This window comes from Phascolarctos cinereus, unplaced genomic scaffold, assembly GCF_003287225.1.
Source record: "Phascolarctos cinereus isolate Bilbo 61053 unplaced genomic scaffold, phaCin_HiC Scaffold_4;HRSCAF=312, whole genome shotgun sequence".
Lineage (NCBI taxonomy): Eukaryota > Metazoa > Chordata > Mammalia > Diprotodontia > Phascolarctidae > Phascolarctos > Phascolarctos cinereus.
This window is the reverse complement of record NW_027555847.1, coordinates 377,876,293-377,901,349: the sequence shown is the minus strand read 5'-3', so window position 1 is coordinate 377,901,349 and position 25,057 is coordinate 377,876,293. Positions and strand designations below refer to the sequence as shown.

The 25,057-nt window shown below is 42.7% G+C and overlaps 1 protein-coding gene across 1 annotated transcript in view; it reads left to right on the top strand.

Annotated features, from left to right (window-relative positions):
* ARK2C (arkadia (RNF111) C-terminal like ring finger ubiquitin ligase 2C) overlaps positions 1–25,057 on the top strand; it is a 161,992-nt gene that overhangs the window by 949 nt on the left and 135,986 nt on the right. The window lies entirely within an intron of this gene.

Here is a 25,057-nt window from a genome sequence, read left to right as displayed (position 1 = left end):
TGGCTGATCGCTGTTTAACTGGGATCTGTGGCTCTCTCTCCTTGCACTCCTCTACCCCACCCCCCAACCTCTTGTGGGCAGTAGCATGATCTCTCTTTCTCTCTTTCTTTCTCCCCCTCCCCCTTCTCCTTTTAAACCTTTTTCTGTTTGTTTGTTTATTGCCTCTGTGTTGTGCTATCCCCCCCCCCGCAATTGTCTGAAACCGCTTTTGCTGTGAAGACGGGTTAAAGATTCTTGGCGTGGTGTGGTGTGGTGTGGTTGCAGTATGTGTGTGTATGTGTGCGTGTGCGTGTGTGTGTGTGCGTGCGTGCGCGCGCGCTCGTGTATGTGTGTCCGTTTGACTTGGAGAGAGCTAGACATGTATTTCTGTTTTTCCCTGTGCCAGACTGGATCTGTATATTTGGTCCTTTGGGGATTGCAACTGTGTGTGAGGTTCAGGCTGGAGATCACCTCTCCGGCCAGGAGTCCTTCCCAACGCCATACATTTGCCACCGGGAGACAGTTACAAAGCAGCAGGCTGGCGGTGGGGGTTTTGTTTTTTAAATATGTGCTATGGGATGTGTTTGCACGGATTTCCCTCACATTCCCTTTCCCTCACATTCTGCTACAATAGGCTTGATTTCCCCCCCTTTCTTTCTCCCCCCACCCCATTTCTTCCATTTTCTTTCAATCAAAAACAAAAACAAAAAACCAACCAAACAAAAAACCCCCGAACCACCACCCAGTATTCATTTAGATTCTTTTTTTCCTTTTTTTTTTCTCCTTTTTCTTTTTGGTATTCTGCCTTTGGATGCACATTTCTCCTCTTGGAAATGTTTCTTCTCCCTTCTCCACTCCACATTTGCCTGAAATCCCCACTGGATAATATCACACTAAAACAGAATGATGTCTACCCATGCAGACTCGCTCTTCTCTCAGTCAGCATTCCAGGTGGGGGTGGCCATACGCTAGTGCAGTGGGTTCCCCCTTGAAGATTGGCCGCCCTAGAGGCTTAAGTGAGCGTTAAAATGGAGACCCAGCCCTGACATAGCCAGCCCAGCCGCCAGTTCACTCACCCTCACCCTCATCCCTTGCCCCTTGTCCCCCACCCCCACCCCTCAACTCCTGGTGTGCCCAGAACTACTAGGTTGGACCGTAGGCCTGTTTGAACCGCAGTTTCTTGTGTGATGATAGAATGATGACATTCTGCATTTATCAAATCTTTTTTTTTTCTTCATTGTGTAGCACAGTGAATGGTCAACTTGCTGCTGTGTGCGCTGTGACCCTTCTGCCTCCGCATTTAGCTGTATTGTGACACCCCTCTTAACCATTTCCTGTTTCCATCTGAGGAAGGCATTGCTATTTAAGCTGCAGTATCCCCTATCTCAGGCCTGCCTGTCAATTAGAGGGAGAAAAAAAAAGGGCGGGGTAGGGTTAGGTGGTGGGGTAGAGGAGGAGATTTTTCTGAAATGTTAATCCCCCCCCCCCTTTGTTTAAGCTTATCTCCCTATTACTTGCCATTTCCTCTTTTAGGGGTGTGGGACTGTACACTCGGCAGAAATTCAAACATGATTAAGACGGATGTTGAGCCTAAAAGTATAATTATAATTATCTTGATTAAATCATTATCATACTCATTAATACCACCAGATCTCTAAATATCATTTCAGAAGACAAGATACAATTTCATGGCTTGAAATTCAAATTGCTTTAGCTGCTTTAAAACATATATATATTTTTACTTCCCCCTTCTTTGGTCCTGTCCTTCCCCCAATTCCCCCCCCCAAAAAAAACCCATTTACAAGCCACTCAAAGTTCTACTTTCCTGGTGTACACACTTCCCCCCAGAGGAGCTGTAAGCAGCAAAGGGGTGTGTGAGACTATGGGCAAAATTTAGCATGATGTGCTAGGAACTCATGACCTTCCGATAGAGGATACTAATGCTTAAACCAACGAAGTCCTAAACCACAATCTTCTTGTAAAACTATTAGAGAGACTGTTAGCTTAAACCTGTTCTCTTTAGTTTCATTGTAGTAGTGTAGGAAACAGGCCATTTCAGAATAGCTGTAGAGAAATAACAACCATTTTTGTATCTTCATCTTGTTTAGCTAAGTACATTGCACTGTAAATTCCTGTTAAGTGGATTCATTTTGCTTTAGGTTTGGAGGCTGCGGTATCTTATTTTTCCAGTTATCTGGGTAAACATCGGCTTGCCTTGCAGCACCCAGGCATAACTGAACAAATTACATTTGGTTGGAGGCCAAAAAAAAAATTAAATTCTTCAATTTAATGTCATTTGTTGCCATTCCAGAGCCTCTAGAAATTTGGTAGACAGAGGTTCCTGGCCTAAGGGGAGTGATTGCCACAGTTCCTTAAATATTGAGGACTAGTGCATCTTTGGACATTACATGTCATGCAGCCCTGGCCCTCAGTGCTGCCCCTTTAACTGTTGGCTACCATCTGTTCCCAAAAGCCAACTGCATGCCGGATGAACTGTCTTTAAAAACCCCTGAGACAAAAACAATTACCACAGAATGGAGCCCCTGATTCGGGGTCCCTCTGAAATCACCAACCCAGAGAACCTTCCAATCTGGCAAATTTGGCATTTCATGGAAGGTAAAAAGGGGAAAAGAGTTCCCGGCAAAATGGGTTTCCATTCAACAGGGATAGCGTGTTCTGCTGTGCTGAATTACTTCCTGTTCTTATTTTGTGGGGTAATTTTTTCTGTATCAAATATCCTTTTGGTTGTGTATCTTTTTCACCTTTTCTTGTACTAAAACTAAAGCATGATCTGTATTTTTTTACATTCCCCAGTTGACAATGTAAATCGCTCGGTTAGAGACGTTACCCTGCTGAAATGTAATGTGGTCGTGTAGCCTGGACCATCTGCTCATTGTACGCTGCTTTTGTTCTGTTGCCCTTCCGAAGCATGGTGGGCCCGGCCTTTTTTTTGTATTGTGTGCATGACAACATTGTTACACACAGAATCCACTAATACTAATATACGAATCTCTCAATAAAGAAACTAGTTTTCCTATATTAACCTAGTGTGCTTTTTCTCTTGCTGTTTCCCCATTTATTGTCGTATCCTGCTGTTTAGATTTTTTTCCCTTGCTTTTCTATCCCTACCCTCACCTACTTCCACCCCCACCCCCCATTGTAAGGTTTGAGTGAATGCCTTTTTTTTTTTGGTTGTAATAGATATGGTGACTTTAATCTCATCTACCCCATATCTCTTTCCATTAGCAGTCTGGGGCACCAGGATAAAAATCCTGCATCCCACAAAGGGGGTGGGGGTGGTCCACGTCCACTGGGCTCTTGGCATAGTCCTCTTCTGCTGTGGAATGAATGGCTCACTTGGGTACACACCTTATCCTTAGCTACTGGGGAGTACCTAAAGACTACTCCTCATTGCCTTTTAATTCCCTAGTAATATGGGGGTCAAGATTAGGATGCTGGTAATCTAGGAGCCAACACCAAATGTGAGAAAAGGGATACAATACTAAAAGACCATTTGTTTGTTTAAAACTTTACTTCCTCTCCTGTGTTTACAATGGTACCCATAATAGAGATTTGTGTCCTAGTCTAAGCAGGAAGAGGTGAGGTGAGATGTTCAATGTACCCAAGGTTAGCACCACTTTCTGTGAAATAGAAACTTACCACAGCCACATATACATATATATATATATGTGTGTGTGGATAGATGTATATTAAGAGTAGTTGAACTCTGAGATTGCAACATTGCCTTAGAATTCCTGGTCAGGAGGCTCTTCAAAACAGAACCCTGTTTTGATTCATCAAGTTAAACAGCAGGACGAGGGATGGTGGGAATAAGAGCACTGCTCTTCTGAGCTGTCTTTGTTTGACAGGGATGTGCCAGAGGTGCTGCTGCAGCCTGTTTCTGAGATCCCCAGTGGCCAAAACCATTCCATACCACAATGAAAATTGGTTAAACTGTGGCACTTGCAACCTGGTTAAAAAAAAAAGACTTCTGACCTCTGTCATTATATTAAGTAGATTTTTCTGGGGGGAGGGAGGGGAGGAAATCAGGACTCCTCACCTCCAAAAAGAGATCCCCCTTTAAAAAATGCACATGTATTGTATAGGCATTTGAAAAGAAAGTAGTGAAATGCTTTTTTTCTCTCTTCCAAAGTGGAAACCAAATTCAAGCATTTGTCAATTACACCTATTCAATTTCTAGCCCTGAACAAGCCTTGTTAAATGAGGCATGTTAGATACCAATGACATCAGTTGATTAAAGAAATTCACGGTTCCTTCAAATGGTCATCATTTTGGAGAGCCATATCATTTTGCAAGGCAGTGCCTCCTCGCTTCCTCCAAGCCGTATCCTGAGTTTTCCTCTTCCATAATCCTTTTCCATGTATCTGGCCATCATGTCCCTCCTATGTGATCACACACAACACTCTTCTCTCTTCCTCTTGGTGTAATCTCTGCTCTGGCCCTTTGTTCTCTCGCTAGCCTACCCTATTCCAGATTGGGAAGCTTAGCTGACTTGCTGTGACACACATACACACATACATGTAACAGAGGGAGGCTTGTGCTGTAGTTTGCATGAGAGAAAACATGCATGCCTACGGGGCTGATCATTTGATGACGTGACTGATTTTGTTTGTTTTTGTTATTGTTTTTGTTTTTATTTTTTTGTTTTTGTTTTCTTTTTACATGAGGCAACTTTCAATTGTGTTTGTGGTCCGACCAAACCAAACCAACCCTTTCCCCCAACCCAACCCCAAAGAGTAACAATAAATGTCCCCAAACCAGAAAAAAATAAAATAAAAACGAAACACAAAAAAACCTCCCCAGACAGGTCCTAGTCCTGTTAATACCAGGTACCCCAGGGCTGTGTCTGTCCTAGAAAGCAGCTTCATTCTAGCAAGATTAACCAACCCCAAATTTTGTTTTTGCAAATTAATGATAAAGCATGTCAAAATTGTTTGGTTAATACATTTGGGGGTTAGTTTAGTAATCTAATAATACAAAAAAAATTGAATCAATGGGAACTCACAGTAAGCAATTTATCATATGCATACTATACTTTGACCTGGCTTGTTAGAGGCACATTCATATCAAGGAGAGCACATTTCCTCCCTTAATTCCACTACCCTGGCAACCCAAAAGCTTTCATAGTTCATTTTCACTTTCTAATCCATCTAACACATCTCTGGTTTAATAAGTTTGACCCTGGGGTTTTGGAAAAGTCATCTATTAAGTTGATTCTTCATACTGCAGGCTTTGAAAAAAAATGGAAGACTGGTAAGTTACTATGATGGCTCCAGGTTCTGAGAGAGGGGCCTTCTCTCCCCAAACTAATGTGGGATGAAGCCAACCAGATTTAATTAATGAGTTTCTTTAAATAACAGTTTTCCATAAACTGGCAAATATTACTAACATACAAGATGAAAAAAAGGGACTGGCTTTATACCCTCATATGCAGCTACAAACACTGCCAATATTTCCTCTTCTCATCTGCAGTATCCCCTCCTCCTCCCCCTCCGCCTACTTTGTCCCTTGTCCTTGAAATAAGCATGCTGGAGTGTCACATTTGGAAACCTGTGGTTTACTAAGTCAAAGGGGAGAAGACAATTCAAAAGGACTATTCTGGACTCCAGATACACTGGCCTGGTCTGTTTCCTGGAGCATAAGATTTCAAGTGAAGGGAATGCTAATAATCTTTGAAGGGAATTGGCCTTGTTTCTCAAGCTGACCACAAGACAAATATAATTTGATGTAAGTCTCAGTTTCTCCAGGGCCATGAAGCTCTTTAAAGGCTTCATTTCATTTACTTGGGGTGGGTATTAATGAATAGAAATAGTATATTAGTATCTTCTTAGTATTGGTAAAGGGCTTTTCAGGTGGTATTCATCAAAAGATGGATCTTTATGCCTCCAAACAAATGGAGAAATGGGGCATTTGCAAGACCCAAAATGTCAGCACAACCCAAGGACTTTTCTTTTTTTAAAGAGAAAAAATGAAGCTAAGCCAATTGCAATGCCTGGATCTTCATCCATCTCTCTATTCATCCATCCATCCATCCATCCATCCATCCATCATCCATCCATCCAAACAACCAACCGTTATTTATTATGCATCTGTTTTAGTGGAAAGAGTAGAAGATTTGGAGTTTGAGGTCCTGGATTTGAATTGCAGACCTCACTGTCTATGTGACCTTAGATAACTGACTTAATTTCCCCTAGGCCTCAGTTTCCTCATCTGCAAAATGAAGAGGTTAGACTAGATGACCTCTGAGGTCCTTAAATCATTTTCAGCATCAAATTTGTTATCCTATGATCCTTTGTGTATTGCACTGTGTTAAGCAATGGAGGCATATGAAAAAATCTGAGACTCCATGTTAACCCTCTATTTGATAATCTTGTTGGGAAGACAAGTCATATATGTGTATGAACATATGTAGATATATACACATATGTATTATATGTGTGTACGTGCATTTCATTTACACATGAAATGAGGTAGGGATCAGACTTAAAGACTTAAGGCTCCCTCCTAGCTCTAATATTCTATAATTCTTTGAAAGATCAGAGGAGAGAGAGGTCACATGTGAGCAGGAGTGAGCAGGGAAGGCTTCATGGAGAAGGATAGTAGATGGAGAGGATTTGGATATGAGGAGAGTACAGAGGAGAATATTCCAGGCAGAAGAACAATATGAGCAAAGGTGGGACTGTGCATGAGGTGAGGCTGAGGTGGCTGAAAAGAAAGTTAGAAAGACAGGTGAGCAATGGACATCCCTTAAGGTCAGTCAAGGAATTTGACATTTAATCTGTAGAAAATGGGGAGACATTGGAGGTCTTTGATCAAGTGAGTGAAATCAAGTTAATGGCCCTTCATTAAGTTCTATTTGCCAGATACTTCACTAAATGCTGAGGATGCAAAGAAAGGCAAGAGCAATCCCTTATTCTCAAGGATTTTACAATCTAATGGGAGAGATAAGATGTGAGCAACTGTGCACAGATATGACATACACAGGATAACCTGGAGATGATCTCAGAGGGAAAGCACTAGTATGGTGGGGGAAGGGGGAGGGGAAGGACAGGGGACCTGGAAAGGCTTTTTGCAAAAATGGGAGAATCTAATGAGTATGTCCAGATTTGGGGGGTTGCATGTGGGAAGGAGATAATTGGGAGCTAGAAAGTCAATTTGGAAGCAACTCTAGTAAGCCAATCATGAAGGGATGAGGCAGTGTGGTGCAGTAGATAGATGGATTTAGAGTCAGGAAGACCTGGGTTCAAAGTACACAATGGAGTACTAGCCGTGTGATCTTGAGGAAGTCACCTAACTTTTCTGTGCCTCAGTTTCTGTAAAATGAGAGGGTAAGTCTCAATATTCTTTCACTCTAAATCTATGATCCTGTGAATTATAGTGGTGGTAGTAGGAGTCATGAGAAGGGGATGGGTGCCGGAAACATGGTGAGGAAGGAGTGGATGAGACTTGGCAACTGATGAATGGCATAGGAGGGTGAAGGAGAGGGAAGAGTCAAAGATGATGAGTTTTGAGTCTGGGTGACTAGGAGGATGGAAGTTCTATGAACAAAGATAGGAAAGTTGTAAGGCGGAACTGGCTTTGTGGAGAGGAAGATGACTGGTTTTAGACAAATGGAGGTTGAGTTATAAGTGGGATATCCACGAAGAAATATAGCAAGCTGTGGCTGGATCCTAACAACAACAACAAAAAAGGTTAACATTGATGTTTTGAAAGATAGATAATGGTGGCAAATACACCTCACATCTCTGCTCTTTACTTAAAATAAGTCATGCTTTTAACTTTTCAGAGCATTTTCATAGATGTGATACAGTAGAAAGGTTCAAATCCTGACTCTGTCATTTACTACATGTATGACCTTGAATAAGTAATTTAATTAACCTCAGTTTCCTCATCTGTAAAATGAGGTGTTTGGGCAAGATGACCTTCCCACTCTAAACCTCTGATCCTATAATCTAGTACATAATGAATGATTTCCCTGTAAATGTGAGCAATAACGGGGGTGGGGTGGGGTAGAAGTGTTGGTATCCTCATTTGTACAGGAAATAAGAGACCCAGGATTGGTAAGTAAATTAGCCAAGGTTAACCAGGAAAATAACACACATTTTTATGTGATTTATGTTGTGGATCATCTTGTGCACCATCCAGACTAGGGATGATGTAAGTCTCAGTTTCTCCAGGGCCATGAAGCTCTTTAAAGGCCTCATTTCATTTACTTAGTGTGGGTATTAATGAATAGAAATAGTATGTTAGTATCTTCTTAGTATTGGTAAAGGGCTTTTCAGGTGGTATTCATCAAAAGATGGATCTTTATTTCTCCAAACAAATGGAGAAATGGGGCATTTGCAAGACCCAAAATCTCAGCACAACCCTAGGGACTACCAGTGGTTCATATAATAATAATAATAATAATAATAATAATAATAATAATAATAATAATAATATAATAATAATAATAATAATAGATAATAGCTAACATTTCTATAGCACTTCGTGCAAGGCACTGTGCTAATATGCATTTTACAATAATTATCTCTTAGACTATTTTTTAAGGAGTGCTAGTATAGACAAATCCTGGTGAATGGAAGGAAAGGAGAAAATGGGCAATGGTTATTAAATGGATGGTGAAGAAGTGAGGAAAGTAGAGTGAATAAATAGAGAAAGAAAGGGTAGAGAAAAGAGGAAGGAGAGTTTGATTTCAGATGGGAAACTTGATCAGAAGAGGAGCCATGGCCTGCACAGTGGAAGAAGAAGGCTCTTGACTAAACATTTTTTAAGAGACTGGAGGAAAGAGTGGCAGAAACTAGGGTGTCAGAGTCGAAGTGGGAGACAGAAAAGGAAAGAGCAGAGATGTGAGGTGAATCAGAGAGGAGGAAGGAGGGCTTCAGAGACATTATTAAGTCTTACCTCTGTGTGGAAAAACAGGTGAGTGAATTCTTACCTCCTAAGCAAAGAGCTGCCTCTTTGGTGACCTGTATTGAAATAAAGCCCTCTCCCACTGGGAAATTGCTCTACTCTGGTGCATGGAATTCCTCCATTAGTGAACTACTCAAGGGACCATTGATCGACTTTTAAAGCTGAATATGATCTCAGATAGTTGTGGTGTCAGAGGAAAGAGCCCCCCCAGACCTGGAGTCAGAAGACTTGATGACTGCTACTTACTAGTTGCATGGTTATGCATGAGCCACTCAGGCTCTTTGAGTCTCAGTTTTCTCATCAGTAAAATGGGTATAATAATAGTTGTAATACCTACCTCAAAGGGTGATTGTGAAGAAAGGGCTTTTAAAATGCTATGTTAGCTATTTTTATCAGCTAGTCTACCTCAGAGTAAAGCACTGCTCTTTCTTCTTTAGTTCTCCTTTAAAATGCAAATGTAACTGAAGGGGTTGCTTATTTCCTCTCTGGAAAAGCTTAATTATTTTAGATACAAAGCCAGTGGTCTAAGTTGGAATTCTGATTCCCCAAGTAAAACTTTGCAAAGGAGTCTTCCCATTATCATTATTATTTTTTTTTTAGCCAATTGCCCCAAGAATGTTCTTCCTATGCTAAAAAGTTACTCCATAGTAGTTAGGATTGCTTATATTCAAAACACCTGACCACTATGATTATTGCAATCTCACACCTGCTGGAGGAGAAAACCGAAAAACAGAAAAGGTGAATGGTTTGCCAAAAGTCCCACAGCAAGCAAGTTGCAGGTGAGAGTGGGGTGGGAAGGGGTAGGGTAGGGTGAAGAGAGAATGACTCAAATCTAGCCTTGATGGTGACTGCTAGTCCAGAGTTCCATCTGTGGATTCCTTCAGTGCCTTGACAACCCCTAGGCACTAGCTTGAAAGAAGTATGTGGTTCCCCTCCCCCATTTTTTTTTTTAGTGCTGCCCAAACCTTGAATAGATCTGCTTTGATTCTTAGCAGAACTAAGCCTGGGGCCCTTTTCTTGAGGCTCTGGTCTCTCAATCATGGCCATAAACAGATGGGTTTCTTGTTACCAAGTCTTAACTAGAAAGCCTTGATGTTAATGTCTTTTGATGGAATTGAAATGCCATGGGTCACAAGTTTACCCAGTCCTGATTTAACTGCTCCATTGCCACAGCTAACCTTGGCTATCTATACGTGTGTGCATGCATGTGCGTGTGCAAGCTTGTGCACATGTGGATAGGGGTGTTGGCAGGAAGAGAGAGGGCATAAATGGAATACCATTTCTAAGTAGCTTCATCCCTGTCAATGGCACTCTATTGGGCACTCTGCTTTTAATGGAGACAATTAGGGAAAATGTTAGAGTTGGGGGGAAATGAGAATTGGCTCCAAAATCAGGAGCCCTGGTCTCTGGGATGGAGGCCCAGCCCCTAACATACTGTTTAATCCTGGACAAGTTACTTCCCATATCTGAACCTCATTTTCTTCATTTGTAAAATGGGTTGCACTTCTTAACTCATAGGACTGTTAGGAGTAAAGTGCTTTGTAAATTTGAAAGTGATTTGCATCATTTTCATCAAAAATAGCTAAGTGTGCTATTTTAAAAAAATATTTACCACATCCTGAGGATCAAGTGAAATCATGTTTGTGGAAACATTTTGGAAAGCATGTGTAAGGCATTATTATCATTTTAATAATGATGATGATAGGGAATAATAAAAAGAGCCCTAAATTGGGCATCAGAAACCATTGATTCAAGGTTCTAGTACCAGATGTGCCACTTATTAGCTGTGTGATTCTAAGCCATTCACTTAACCTCTCTAAATCAATCTAAGTTGATCCTGTCTGACATGAGGGAATAGGACTAGATAATTTCTCAGCTCTGATATTCTAGGCTTTCCTCTACTTATTTATCCAATGTACTTTTCTTTCATTATTTCATTTCTTTCTGTAAAGAAGACAGCATTAGTGATCCACTTGGCAGGCGAGGGAACTGAGGTATGGAAAGCTCAAGTGACCCACCTTAGAGATTGTAAGTATCCCAGCCATGACTAGATCTTCAGTGTCCCGACTCTGAGTCTAGGGTTAACTAACACGCTAACACACCCCAAAGCCTTGGTCACTGTAGCCTTTAAGCAAATAAGGTTCCCACTGGCATAGACTTTTTATAAATTCATTTTCATTGAACTGTCTCACTGAGCTGAACTGCTACAAAACAGAACCTAGGAGGGGAATGAATGGGAAGGTGGGGGAGCAGCAGGGCAGAAATGGGGCATCACTCTTCCAGAGCCAGCAGCAGTTCCCTACCCAGCTTTAGGAACAATGACACAAGTGTCACCCACCTCATTACCTGCCATGCACCTGAGGGAGCAGGCATTGCGGTAGTTTCCTCCATGAATCAGCTGGTGGAGTCTGGGATTGGGAGGTGGGATAAGGATGTGGGTGACTGCAGTCTTGGCACATGTTTCCTGGGGGGGTGGAGAGATAGGGGTACAGAATTGGATAGCTGGGGGCTCAGTGGAGCTTTTAGAAGCCCGGAGAAGGTGAAAATTCAGCTAACACCTGTTTGAGGAAAGGGCAGGAAGCATTTCTTGTGCCTTGCTCAGTTCCTAAAGAAGGGGAGATGAGAGGGAAGTATGCTCTTTCAAGTTTTCTTCTTCCTCCCCCATTTGACTATGTATCTTGTCCCAACATTACCGGGATCACAGCTGGAGTGAAAAGGCTATTTATTAGATGTCAATCAATTTTAGGTGAGTCTGAAAGACAGAGAACATTTTCTTCTACCTTACCTTCCCACCCCTGTCCCCTTCCCATTTTTATCACCTGCCCTGGTACTGGCTTGCTGCTTCAGCCTGCCTAAGTCTCTCTCATTCTCACTATGTCTCTTATGGCAGCCTGCCTAATTTTTTATGTCACATCTTTTTAAGGTAGGATTTCTTATCCTTCTTTGTGCAATGGACTCTTTTGGCAATCTGGTGAAGCCTATGGGCCCCTTTCTCAAAATAATATTTTTAACTAATTGAAGGAAATGCTAAATTTCAGCTAGAGGCTAGTGAAAACAATGATGTGATTTTTTTCCCCAGTCCAGGTTGGTGGACCCTCTTGGAATCTATCCATGGATCTCCAAGGAGTTAAAAACTCCTGCTTTAAGGACCCTAGGTTAAGAACCCCTGATCTATGGGTTGCTTTCTATTCATAAAAGAGTATTGGTTAAGGGAATTGGAAATATGTAACCTGGAAAAGAGTAGAGGCTATGATGGTTAGCCTCAACTATTTAAAGGGCTGGCATGTGGAAAATGGACTCAAGTGGTTCCATTTATACCCAGGGAGCTCACTAGGAGCAGTGGGTGGTAACTGTGGAAAGAGTGTTCTGTCAACATAACAGAAAAACTTCCTAATAATTAGAATTCTCATGAAGAGGAATGGGCTGCCTCTAGAGCTAGTGAACTCCCTGGAGGGATGACCACTTGTTGGGAAAGGGGTAGAGAGGCTTCCCATTCAGATAGTAGTTGGACTTGAGGATCCTCTTTGAGATGACTTCCCAACACTGTGATTGGGTGATTCTGATGTGAGTGCCAATGCAAATTCGCAGGGGCCTCCTCAAGATACTATACCTTAACTCAAAGAAAAGACTCATAGGGTAGGAATTTTAGTCCCTAGGCTGACTGCTGAAGGTTGGAGAGCAGCGATATTTTTAAAGGGAGGAAGGGATGCTTTCATAGAACTTCCATAACAACATATAGAGCCTGTCTCTTCCACCTCTTTGGGAGGGTCCTCTTGGAGAGTAAAGAGAAATCAGGATTTTGGAGAAGGTGGAGTGTGGAAGGAGAAGGGAAGCAAAAACTTGCAGAAAAGCCTTGTATTTTTCTACTTCCCAGACTAGAGAGAAGCTCTTAGCTGCTAGAGGTTATCCCCTATTTCTCCTATGCTAGAGGGGAAAGAATGCTGTGTTAGGCTTCAGAAAGCCTCAGTTTAAAGTTTGAGTTTTGACCCTTACTACTAGCTGTGTGACTGAGGGCAAGCCATTGTCCTAGGAGGCTGGGGAACTACTTTCTAGTCTGGCTGCAGTGGAAAGAGTGTCAGTTTTGGAGTTGGAGAATCTGGGTTCAAAATTTGACTCTACTACTTATTGCTTGGGTGACTTTGGGTAAGTCATTTAAGTATTCAGGACTTTAGTTTCCTCAGCTACAAAATGAGAGGTTTGGACTAGACTATCTTGAAAGTCCATTTTAGCTCAAAATCTATGATCCTATCTCATCTTGTCTCCTAGAGCCATTGGGAGGAAAGTGTTTTATAAAATTTAATAATAGCTAACATTGAAGTAGTGCCTTAACAAATACATGAGTTAGGAACCATTTATTACTCCCATTTTACAGAAGAGGAAATTGAGGCTGGGTTGAAGTGACTTGCCCAGGGTCACACAGCTAGTAGCTATCTGAAGTAGGATTTGAATCCAGGTCTTTCTGACTCTAAGTCCACCACTCTATCCTATAAGTGCCTTTATAAATGTGAATTATTGTATGAGTTGGAGTAGGTAACCTCCCAAGATTCTGTTCAGCCAGATGACAGGTATTAGGTGCCAACTGTGTGCCCAGCCCCATGCTGGGCGATGTGGAGGAGGCAAGCAAAAGAGAAGGCACAGTCCCTGTTCTTGAGAAGCTCACAGGCAAGCTGGGGATGTGCACGTGTGAAGCATTGTAGAGAACAATGCTGTCTGTCCTGGATTGTTAAAGACCTGTGATGAGTAGTGCAGGCTAGAAGGGCTGTAGAAAATCAGAGAAAGAATGGTAAGGAAAGGCTGCAGGTGGCATGCACAGAGCAGGTGGCATGTGAGCCCAACCTTGAAGGATAGATAAGTTTGGGATGGGCAAAAAAGAAGGGGGAAGGGCTTTCTATGCAGAGATGAGTGGATTGCACAGAAACCCCGATAAGAAGGAGGAGGAGCAGGAGACTGGATTGCCTAAGGGAGACGGTGTATGTTGGGGAGATGAATAAAAGACAAGTTTGAGAGACTGAGGCAGTTATTTGGTGTTTCTGTATTACCAGGACACTTCAGGACACCCTGCAGTGTTCCAGGAATTCCATTTCTCAGCTTCATTCAGGTTCTAAACCCCCTGAGGGCTTGGGAGATGATATACCTTCCCACTAGGAAGAGACCCATCCCTGTGCATTGTGGGTATTCGATAATGTAACAAGAGAGAAGCAACTGGGACAGTTGCCCGGAGCACATTTGGGCACTGGATGCAGAGTACTTTGTGTTTTCATTTCCTTTCTCTGACTTCCCTTACCTAACTTAATAGAAGCTATACTGCTATAGCTGATTGGCTCAAAGAAGAGGGTGGGGGGAAGGGTGGGGCAGTGATATTGGCAGTGATGTGGGTGATGCATCTGTCAGTTTAAAGTCTGGGTATAATTGCAGAGAGAGAAAGAGAGATGGCTAGAGAAAGAAAGATGGAGAGAGTCAAAGGAGAGAAGAGGAGGAGGAAGCAAATAATAAAAAGAGGGGGAGAAGGGGAGGGGAGAAAGAAAAGAAAGAGAAAGAGTCTTGAACTTTTGAAGTCTTCTCTGACTCAAGGTGTACTATCCTATCTAATGTATGACTGCCTCTTGAAGTCTTCCTGTTCTGATATTTTACATATATACATTTGTATGTATGTATGTGCATATATTATATATATGTATATATATGTGTGTGTGTATATATATGTATGTATGTATGTATGTATGTATGTGTGGGAGTATTTGTGTGTATGTGTGTGTGTGTGTGTGTGTGTGTGTCTATAAGCGGTAGACCTGGAGACAGAAGTATCAGGGTTCAATTCCAGGCCCCCTGATTTCTATCTGAATGACCATGAGCAAAAGCTTGCTGTCATCCTCATTTTTCTCACCTGTAAAATGGGGATAATACCTACCTCACACAATTGTTGGCAGGTAAGCACTTTGAATACTGTAAACTATTGTGTGAGAGGTATTGTGGTGTAGTAGATAAAGATCTGGTCTGAACATGGTCAGGGAGACCAGGGTTCAAGTCCCATCTCTGCCACAGGTGAATCACCACGCTATCTGGCTGGGGAGATAGCTAATATAAAACAGAATCTTAGACTGGTAGAGCTAGGAGGGACTTCGGAGATTATCCACTTCAACTTCCTCATTTTACAAATGAAGAAATTAGGACAGAGAGAGATGAAATTATTTGCCTGAGGTAATCCAGCAAGTTATTGGTAAAACCAGGACTAGAACCCAGATCCCTTGACTTTAGGTTCAGGACTATTTCTGCTGTTACTTACCAGGGCATGGCAAGGTGATTAGAGCTCACAATATGTGCTATAGCAGTTTAAAGAAAGGAGATGTCAACGTGAGGCCTAGAAGAGTAAGGGAAAGTTTCATGGAAGAGTTAGGGCGTGAACTGAGCCTTGAAGAATGGATAAGGTTTGAATAAATAGGGAGACAGAAAAGTCTCATTTGAAAACATTCATGCTATGAGCCCTCAGAGACTAGCTAGACTAACTCTTCTATTTCATAAATGAAGAAACTAAGGCCCAGAGAGGAAAAATGATTTATCCAAAGTGACACAGTAGTGCAACCTCATCATTTTACAGATGAAGAAACTGAGGTCTAGAAAGAGAAAATAGCTTGCCCAAGATCTGTTAGTGGTACGGCTAGGACCAAAATCCAGTTTGCCTGACTTTTAGGCCGGTGCTTTTTCCACCACACCAATATGATTCACGTTTCATCTGAGGCTTCTGTAGCCAATCCTCAAAGATGAGGAAGACCATTGAGCAGGGAGGAAAGGAAATCAAGGGTCCAAATGTGACTCTTATCCACTGGGGCCTCTCAGTTCGCCCGTCTGTGAAATGTAGGCAAATAATGGTCCTTTCCTATTTTTCTTTTCTTCTGGTGGTAGAGGTATGACCTATGAAAACCCTCAGAACCCCTAAAACCTTGAATAGAAGGAGTTATAAATCCATATTATCACTAGACCCTCATGATACCCCAGATACAAGGCAGTGTGGTATAGTAGGTAGAGTGTTGGGCTTGGAGTCAGGAACACCTGGATTCAAATTCCTCCTCAGACATTTACCAGCTGTGTGACTGTAGGCAAGTCAGTCAACTTCTCTGGGACTTGGTTTTTCTCTTCTATAAAATGAAGGCACTGGACTCAATGACCTCTAAGGTCTTTTCCAGCATTAAAGCTATGGTTCTATGGTTCTACATACATTGGTCAGTTGTTGCCTTTCCTGGCATGATAGTTCTGTCCTTCACCCCCAATTCCCAAATCATCATAGAAGGTCATGAGAAAGAAAGAAGGAAAGAAGGAAAGAGGGAAAGAAAGGAAGGAAGGAGAGAACAAAAGAAAGAAAAAGAAAGAAAGAAAGAAAAGAAAGAAAGAAAGAGTAGAGGTCGTGCTTGATCCCTAGATCTGAACTAGGACTGTTTCTTGCTCTCATCTAGTCCCTAATTGGCCCTTTCTCCTTAGTCATGGCTGGGCCATGCTGTGATTGCTTTTCCCAAGCATATTCCAGGATGAAGACAGAAAGTTTTCTCTTCTCCTTAGACCAGGACAAGAGTCCCCAAGGCATGGTTCCTGTATAAGGTACTTCCATCTGGGGACAAACTGTGTCCCTTTGGGATTGAAATGCCAAACCTGGAGGAGAGTTCACCCTGGAGCTCCCATATGAGGTCCCCAGAGGCTTTGCCTTCCTGGATGGTGGTCTTCAAATGAAGAAGCTGATATTACTTAGGCAGAAACTAGAGCCACTGGAGCAAGAGAAAGTTTTTGTGATGGATAATCAAGGGCATAGTTCTCAGACCTTATTCAATCAGGGTCCATTCTATTCCATTTCCAGGGTTACTATAGGCAAAGTGAGAATTTGGGACCATTTCTGTACCCAACACTGTTAGACTGTGCGAGATAGAGACACATAAATCCAGGTCTCTACCCTCATGGAGCTTACAGCCTACTGGAGAAGACAGAATTCACTATAAATACAACATTTTAAACAAGCAGAACAGTCAGGAAATGGAATAAGCTACCTTGGAAGAGGACAGGAGATTCTGCTGCCTGCTACCTGAGTGACCCTGGACAGGCATTTTTCTCTCTTCAGGCCTCAGTTTTACTCATCTTAAAAACAAAAACAAAAACAAAACCAAAAACAAAAACAAAAACAATGAGGAGCTGAACCTCAAACGTCTCTTCCAGTTCCGTATTTATCATCACTAATTCTGTAATATATAGTCTCTATCCTGAAGGCATTTTAGGTTAGATGGGAAGAGAAGCTACTTTGTATTCATTGTTTGTATTTTGTATTTATTCATTTTGTACATGTTGTTTTCCCCCTGTAGGATGAAAGTCCTGAGGGCAGGGACTGTTTCTTTTTTCTTTCTCTTTTCTTCTGTATTCTCTGTGCCTAGAATAGTGCCACACACAAAATAGGAACTTAATAAATGCTTGTGAAATTGAATTGTTGAGAAACTAACACATGAGAAACAAGGGGAAAATAGCAGATGGTAGGATCAAGTGTTGAATTATCTGGTAGTGACTATAAGTATGAAAGGAATTCAGTGAATAAGGGCAGACTGTACAGGGAATCCTTCATAAAGTAAGTGGGACTTAATCTGAGCCTTGAAGGATGAGCCTAGGAACCAACCCTTTCCCCCACCCCCACCCCCACCCCCTCCACTTTGTAAAAGGACTGTGGAAACCTAGGTGGTCACCATCTATAAGGGTGAGGTCCTCACCATGCACCAGGATAGCTTTCTTTTTAAAAAATTCTTTATATGTATGATTTCTTTTGATTCTTTCAACAAGTGCTATTATTTTTCTCATTTTACAGATGAGGAAACTGAGGGTCAGAGATGCTAAGTGATTTGTCCAGTGTCACAAGGTTCTGAAGTATGGGCAGCAGAATTTGAATCAAGGTCTTCTTGAAGCCAGGTCCAGGGCCCCTTCCTTCCACTGCCCTTCCTCTTTTGAATAGCTGCCTTAGACCACAGAGGTCTAGCCAATTTAGCTTATCTATCCAGCTCACTCAGATGACTCCATTCCAATGGCCCAAGTAGTCCAGTACCCTAGGGCTGAGGACCCTGTGTTGGACAAAGGCAGTCATGTGGCTTTGACTAGTGGAGATGCTGACTTTGTAATCTAGTGTATTAGACAAATACAACATACCAAATCAATGGAAGAAGATCGGAGCTTTCATAGAATGAATAGGAATTGAGAGGGGACTGGCAAGCATTCCAATTCAACAATCAGCATCCACCTATTAAGTGCCTACTATGTGCCTGGTACTGTGCTAGGCATTAGGAAATCGCACGTACACAAATACAGGGATAGAGATTGGACCCTTGAGGTTAGGGGATTTCTAAGTGACAAAACTTCTACCAGAGCAGGTCAGCACCATGCCTGTAATTTAGTTTTAGAGATTATTAGCATAGAGCACTGAGATGTTGAGGGATTTGGCCAGGGTCACCAGCCAGTGTGTGTGTGTGTGTGTGTGTGTGTGTGTGTGTGTGTGTATTTAGATAAGAGGTATGACTTGAAGCCAGTTCTTTTTCAATTTAGGGCTAGTTCTCTAACCATTTTGCAATCTCTCTCTCTCTCTCTCTCTCTCTCTCTCTCTCTCTCTCTCTCTCTCTCTCTCTCTCTCTCTCTCTCTCTCTCTCTCTCTTTCTCTCTCTCTCTCTCTCTCTCTCTCTCTTTCTCTCTCTCTCTCTCTCTCTCTCTCACTCTCTCTCTCTCTCTCTCTCTCTCTCTCTCTCTCTCTCTCTCTCTCTCTCTCACTCTCTCTCTCTCTCTCTCTCTCTCTCTCTCTTTCTCTCTCTCTCTCTCTCTCTCTCTCTCTCTCTCTCTCTCTCTCTCTCACCCCGTATACATATCCACTAAGTAACTACAAGATAATTTAGAGATTAAGCTCCTACACTGTGCTAGGGCTGGGCTGAGCTAGACTGGGCAGGAGAGACAGTAAGGTGACTGTTGGTCTGGGAGAAGACGGTGGGTGTTGGGGACAGCATGAGCAAAGGCCCTGGGAAGCCTGAGGATGAGGAAGCAGGCCAGAGAGGGCAAGTCTTCTTTACCTGTCTGGCATTGCCTCCTGCCTCAGGGCTAAGCTTTCCAGCCTGGGTGAGATAATCCTTAGCTGGTGCTTACTGAGTGCATCGCAGAAGGCAGGAAGGCATTAAATAAACATTAAGATATTATTATTACTGCACAGGTGATGTAGAGCTTCCTAACAAGCAAGTCAGTCGAGCATATTCGGCCTTATTTACTGCCACTATTATTTCCTGACATCTAGATTAATTTGGAGATAGCTGTTTATAAACTCTTCTGTCACTGCATCAGCCCATTACCTAGGAGGAGAGGAGAGCTTGATTTTAATTTGCAAACAATGGGACCTGCTCTCCAGTTTTCCATATTTGGAAGGCTATGGAGGTAGGTGACCATAACCTCCCCCACCCTTCCTCCCTGTGGGCAAAAAGATACTTTCTCTCTGGATGAGAACCACTCACCTTTGCGGAGCTGTCCATGAGACAAAGCTCTGCCTGCTGGCCACAGTCAAGTCACTGAGGTGGAAGGGTATATAATGGAAACTCTTTCCTCTTCTTCGTTTTGGACATAAAATCTGATTCGGAGCTAGAAGAGGCCTTCAGTGTTATCTTTTCTAATCCTTTTTCATTTTGTGGATGAGGAAACTGAGGCCCTGAGAGGTTAAGTGTTTTGCCAAAGCTCACACAGGTAATAAGTGACCTGATTTGAACCCAAATATCATCGGTCCTCTTGAGAATGAAGGACAAACAAAAACATCATCTGACTCCAAATTCAGTAATTTTTCCACTATGCCCCTTGATTTGGGTCAGGACTGAGACTGTATTACCTCTGAAGACCCAACTATAACCCCCCTCCCCAATCCCCACCATTAACTCATCTTTATATGGTACTTAAAGGTCGACAAAATGTTTTCCTCATAGCAACTCTGGACAAGGGTGATAGTCATGAGTGGACAGAAAGGAATGGATGGGAGAGGATTTCGGGGAGGTGGATTCAATAAAACTTAGAAACTAATGTGAGGAGTATGAGGGAGGAGGAAAAGTTGGGAAAGGCAACTTGTTACAATGGAGAGAACACCAGCTTTGGGATCAATGAATCTGCATTCAAATCCTTCTCCTGTCATGAACTACTTGTATGACTTTGGACAAATCACTTAGCCTCTTTAGGCCTCAGTTTACTCATCTGTGAAATGAGGAGGTTGAACCAGATAGTCTACAACAGAGGTTCTTAAACTGAGGCTCATGGATAGATTTCAGGGGATTTGTGAACTTGGACAGGAAAAAAAATCTTTATTTTTACTAACTCTACCTGAAGTTTGGCATTTCTTTCAATTGGCTATTAAAAAAAATACTCTGAGAAGGGCTCTATAAGCTTCATCAGACTGCTTCAGGGGACCATGACCTCTGGTATATAGGGTCCCCTCCAGTTCTAGATCTATGACCCCAAGACTCCAAAGTCTCCAGCTTAGGTGGGATCAGAGATCTGGTGCTCAAAGGGATCTCAGCAACCAACTAATCCAACCGCTAGTCCATTTTCTCATCTTATGAATGAGGAAGCTAAGACCCATTTCCCAAATGATTTGCCCAAAGTCACAGAGGTAGTGAATGACAGAGGTAAGCTCAAACCTAGATGTTCTGAATCCACAGGCTAGCATTCATGCCCCTATGCCAAACACAAGACTCTCAGGGAGAGGAACCCAAAGCCACAGATCTTTAATGGTAGCATTTCAGACCCTGTGGCTGTTCTGCTGGAGAGAGATTTGGGGGATGGGAGTAAAGTTCCTGGCACTTCTCGAATCATACCATGTAGAGGATTGCCTATTTCTTATTCTTAGGCAGAAGTCTGGCCCTTCAGGTCAGTACCAGTCAGCTTGGGTAAGTTGGTTGAGTCCGCTTTCCATTCAGTGACACTGCTGGCTTGGGAGGCAGAAGCTAGAGAATTGTTCTGGCCCATATCTTTGCCCTTAGAGGCTTGGCCTTCCTGATTAATGACTATCTCTAGAAGAAAAATGGGACCTATTTGGTTACCAACATCTTCTGGGCAGATGTCTTGGTTAATCTCCATCTGCAAAATGGGAATGATAACTTGGGCTTTTCCTGAATGCATCCTCTTAGGGGTTAAAAAGTCAGTTGCATTAGCATGGGCTCACAGCCCAGAGTCTGAACAACAGGGGCCAAGCCCAAGATAAATGAAACCATGAATTAACTGGGATTGTAACATAAATTGGAAATACCATCCATTAGCTTGTACTAGTTCCCTTCTTCTTAAGTTACTAGTGACAGATGAGAAATGGAGCAGAGTGAAAAGAACAGTAGACAAGGAAAACAAAGAGCTAGGTTCTGGTTTTAACTTTCTGGGCAACTCGGGGCAAGTTGCTGCCTTCCTCTGGGCCTCAGTTTTCTCATCTGTAAAATGAGAGAGTTGGAACAGAAAAGATGGTTTGCATCAACCTGTATATGCTTAGCTTTGAAATGAGAAGTGAGCTAGTAGGTTGGGTAATATTTAAAACTATTTAACAGGCTTGGATAGCATGGCTAAGGTGCTTGCTATTTCCGAAAGAAAATAAGTAAATGCAGTAAAACCTTAAGTTTTCAATAGATCTCCAGAGGGTTCTGGTTACTGATTAGGGTGAGCATAAGAATCAGGAATTTTTTTTTTGTTGTTTGAGCAGTAGGGGCTAAGTGACCTGCCCAGGGTCACACAGCTAGTAAGCGTTATGTGCCTGAGGCTGGATTTCAACTCAGGTCCTCCTGAACCCAGGGCCAGTGCTCTATCCACTGCACCACCTAGCTGCCCCCAAGAATCAGAAGAATTTCAACTGGGGAGCTGGGGAGGAAGGGAAAAGATCTGTGATTTCAATGATATAGGGAATTCCTGGTAAGGGCGACTCTTGTCCCAATGAAAGTACATGCCTGTTCTGTAGACTAAAGACTCGGAGCATTGTCTAGGGGCATACTGCAAGGTTTGATGACTTACCCAGGGTCATACAGCCAGGATGTGTCAGAGGCATGACTCAAACTCAGATTTTCTTGCCTCTGAGGCCAGCTCTCTCCTCCTATGTCAGATTGCCTCTTATGACAAATGTTAGGGCAATAATAATGATTGATTTATATAGCAGCTCCCTCATAAGAACACGGTGAGGCAGGCCTTCAAGTTATCGGTCTCTCCCTTTTCAAGATGAAGGAATTGAAGCCCAGTGAATTTAAATGACTCGCACATGGTCATAGCACCGGTAAATGTCATAGCAGGGATTCAAACCCGGGTATCCTGGAGCCCTGCCCAGGTCTTGTTCCATAATGCTGCACAGGACCAATTCTAAATTTACCAAAGAAGAAACACTTGGGAATACAGAAATCATAACATGTTAGAGGGGGTAGGGATCATCTGGTTCGGTTTACAGAGGAAGAAAGTGAGGCCAGAGGCCATTGTGATTCTTCCCAAAGTCACACAGGAATGAAGGCAAAGAATGAATTCCTTTCACACTGAACCTGGAGAGTGTAGAAGCTTCTACTTTTGGTAAAGAATCCAGGGGTGGGTCATCTGTGGCCTATAGACTCTTACAGCTGGAGTAGCTAACATGACATAGTGGATGGACCACTGGACTTAAGAGTCAATGTGGCCTGGACTGAAATCCCACTCCAGATATTTTCTCACGGTGTGACTTTGGACAAATCACTGAACCTCTCTGTTTCTTTTTCCTCATCTGAAAAAAAGAGAAGGTTGGACTTCCTAGCTTTTCAGGTTCCTTCCAGCTTTTATGGTGGGATGGAAGGTGCTTGGGGTTGAGGTGAGAGGGAGTAACAGTGGTGCTGCTGAGCTCCAGGAAGACGTCCTGTGTGATATCAGCAAAAGAGCACTGGACTAAAAATATCAGGGGCCTGGGGCCTCCTCCCAAATTTGCAGCTAAACTAACGGTGGAATATTAAACAAGACTGGGACTTCTCTAGCACTCATTTTCCTAATCTGTCAAATGGGGATAATAATGAATTTGATAGAGCATTAGCCTGGAGTCAGGAAGACCCAAGTTTACAAATCTGGCCTCAGATGCTTCTTAACTTTGTGACCCTGGACAAACCATTTAACCTTTGTCTGCTTCATTTTCTTCAACTGTAAAATGGGGATAAGAATGGCACCTATTTCCCAGAGTTGTGAGGATCAAATGAGATACTTGTAAAGTGCCTAGCACAGTGCCTGGCAAATAGTAGGTGCTTAATAAATGCTTATTTCCTTCCTTTCTCCTTTCCCTGGGCTGTTGCACAAAATGCCAGCACCAGCCCCACATCCAGTGCCTCTTGAAAAATGAAACAAGAGATGAGAGGAAAAAGTGTTCTGAAAAGTTAAAAGCACAGTTCAACGTTTCAAAGATCCTCAGTTTTGTTACTCTACACCACCGAATAAGGAGGCAAAAGAGTCGTGGCCTTGAGACCAACCTTGTGATAAGCCTCTCCAAATTTAGCTAGGCTTTCTCTCAGGCAACAGACATGCCCTCAGTCTTTCCAGCTTGGTAGCTAGGCTCTGATTGAGCTGATGCTTTGCTAGGATACCATGTGAGAACCCCAAATCACTTCTACCCCATAAAGAATTATCAGAGGAATTTTAGTGCAGGGTCCCCTCCAGTAAGCCCAGGGAATTCTCCCACCTGGCCTGGTTACATGGCACTTGGTTATTTCCAATTCAGATTCTTTGGTCTTTGAAGACCCAAAACACACACCCAGGAAATAGGTCAACATTTTCTCACAGAAGGCCCTGTTGACTGTATGTGCCCTGTACAGTGACCCATGAGGATTTTCTTTGTGGGCCATTAACTTGTAGAAGACAGTGCCCGGTCATACAGCGGAGCATTTTCTTTGGAGGGGGAAAGCTACCGGTGTGGTTTGGGGAGCAGAGATTCATCTTACTGAGATTTTTTAAAAGTAACATGGAGAAAGTATTTCCTATATTGTGTGAGGCATGCCCCCTGACTCCGTTCCATCCCATATCATAAAATCCCTAAGCAGGGTGTATAGGGTTACCCCATTGCACAATGTGAAATCAGCAGTTTGTTGCCATCCCACCTCCCCTTTGGAGCCCCTCTCTTTCCTCTCATTGCCTCCATCTGTAGAAATAACATATAAGAGCAGGATGGGACTTTGTGGACCATCTTTCCAAGCCTTCCCCCGTTTCTCAGAAGAGGAAGCTGAGGCCCAGTGAAATGACTGGTTATTAGGTAGTGACAGAGAGAGGATGAAAACTTGGATCTTCTGACTTTCAGGACAGCCTCTTTCAACAATATCAACATCCCAGGAGCATATCCTATTTCCTTTCCCCCCACAGAGCTGCTAATGGATGATAACAGCTTAAGCTGTTACCCCTTCTAAGGGTAATATAGTTTCATAGATGACTCTGGAAAATGGGAAAGTCTTCAAGACTGGAAAGAATCTGAAACGATGGGATTTCAGGTCATGGGACAGGCTAGTGGGGGATATTATTGGGGGGGGTCCCCTCCTGGAACCCCTCAAGTCACACCCTGTAGGCAGCTGCCCACTTACTGAATGGACTCTGACAAAGATAGATAGAATAGACCACATACCTATAGTGCAATCCTGTGTCCCTTGCTTTTGCATTTCCCCCCAAGCATTTGGAGAGTTCCCCAAAAGGCAGCAGATACAAGCTCTTTATTCCCTGCGTTCACGTCCTGGTCACTGGCATTTGGAGCTTATAATATGGACCGTGAAAAGGGTCTTCCCTAAAGCTCCACCCAAAGATGTCAAAGCAATACCTCTGCTGATTGTTTCTGCTTTTTCTGAATCACTAAAGGAAATACCCAAGGGATGGTAAAGTTAACTGTTTTCTTTAGCGTTTCAATTTTTAAAAGCCCAACAAATCAATCAAGACATATCTATTGAGAGCCTAACGTAATCAGAGCACTCTACTAAGCATTGTGGACTATAATAGAAGTATGAGACATGATCCCTGCCCTCAAGGAGCATACAGTTTCCTTGAGAAAATGATATAGGATGACATTTATGAAATTAGCACAAAGGGAAAATGTGATAAGTGCCAAACTGCGATGTAGTGGAAGATGTTGAGCCAGAGGACCTAGGTTCAAATCTTGGATCTGTTA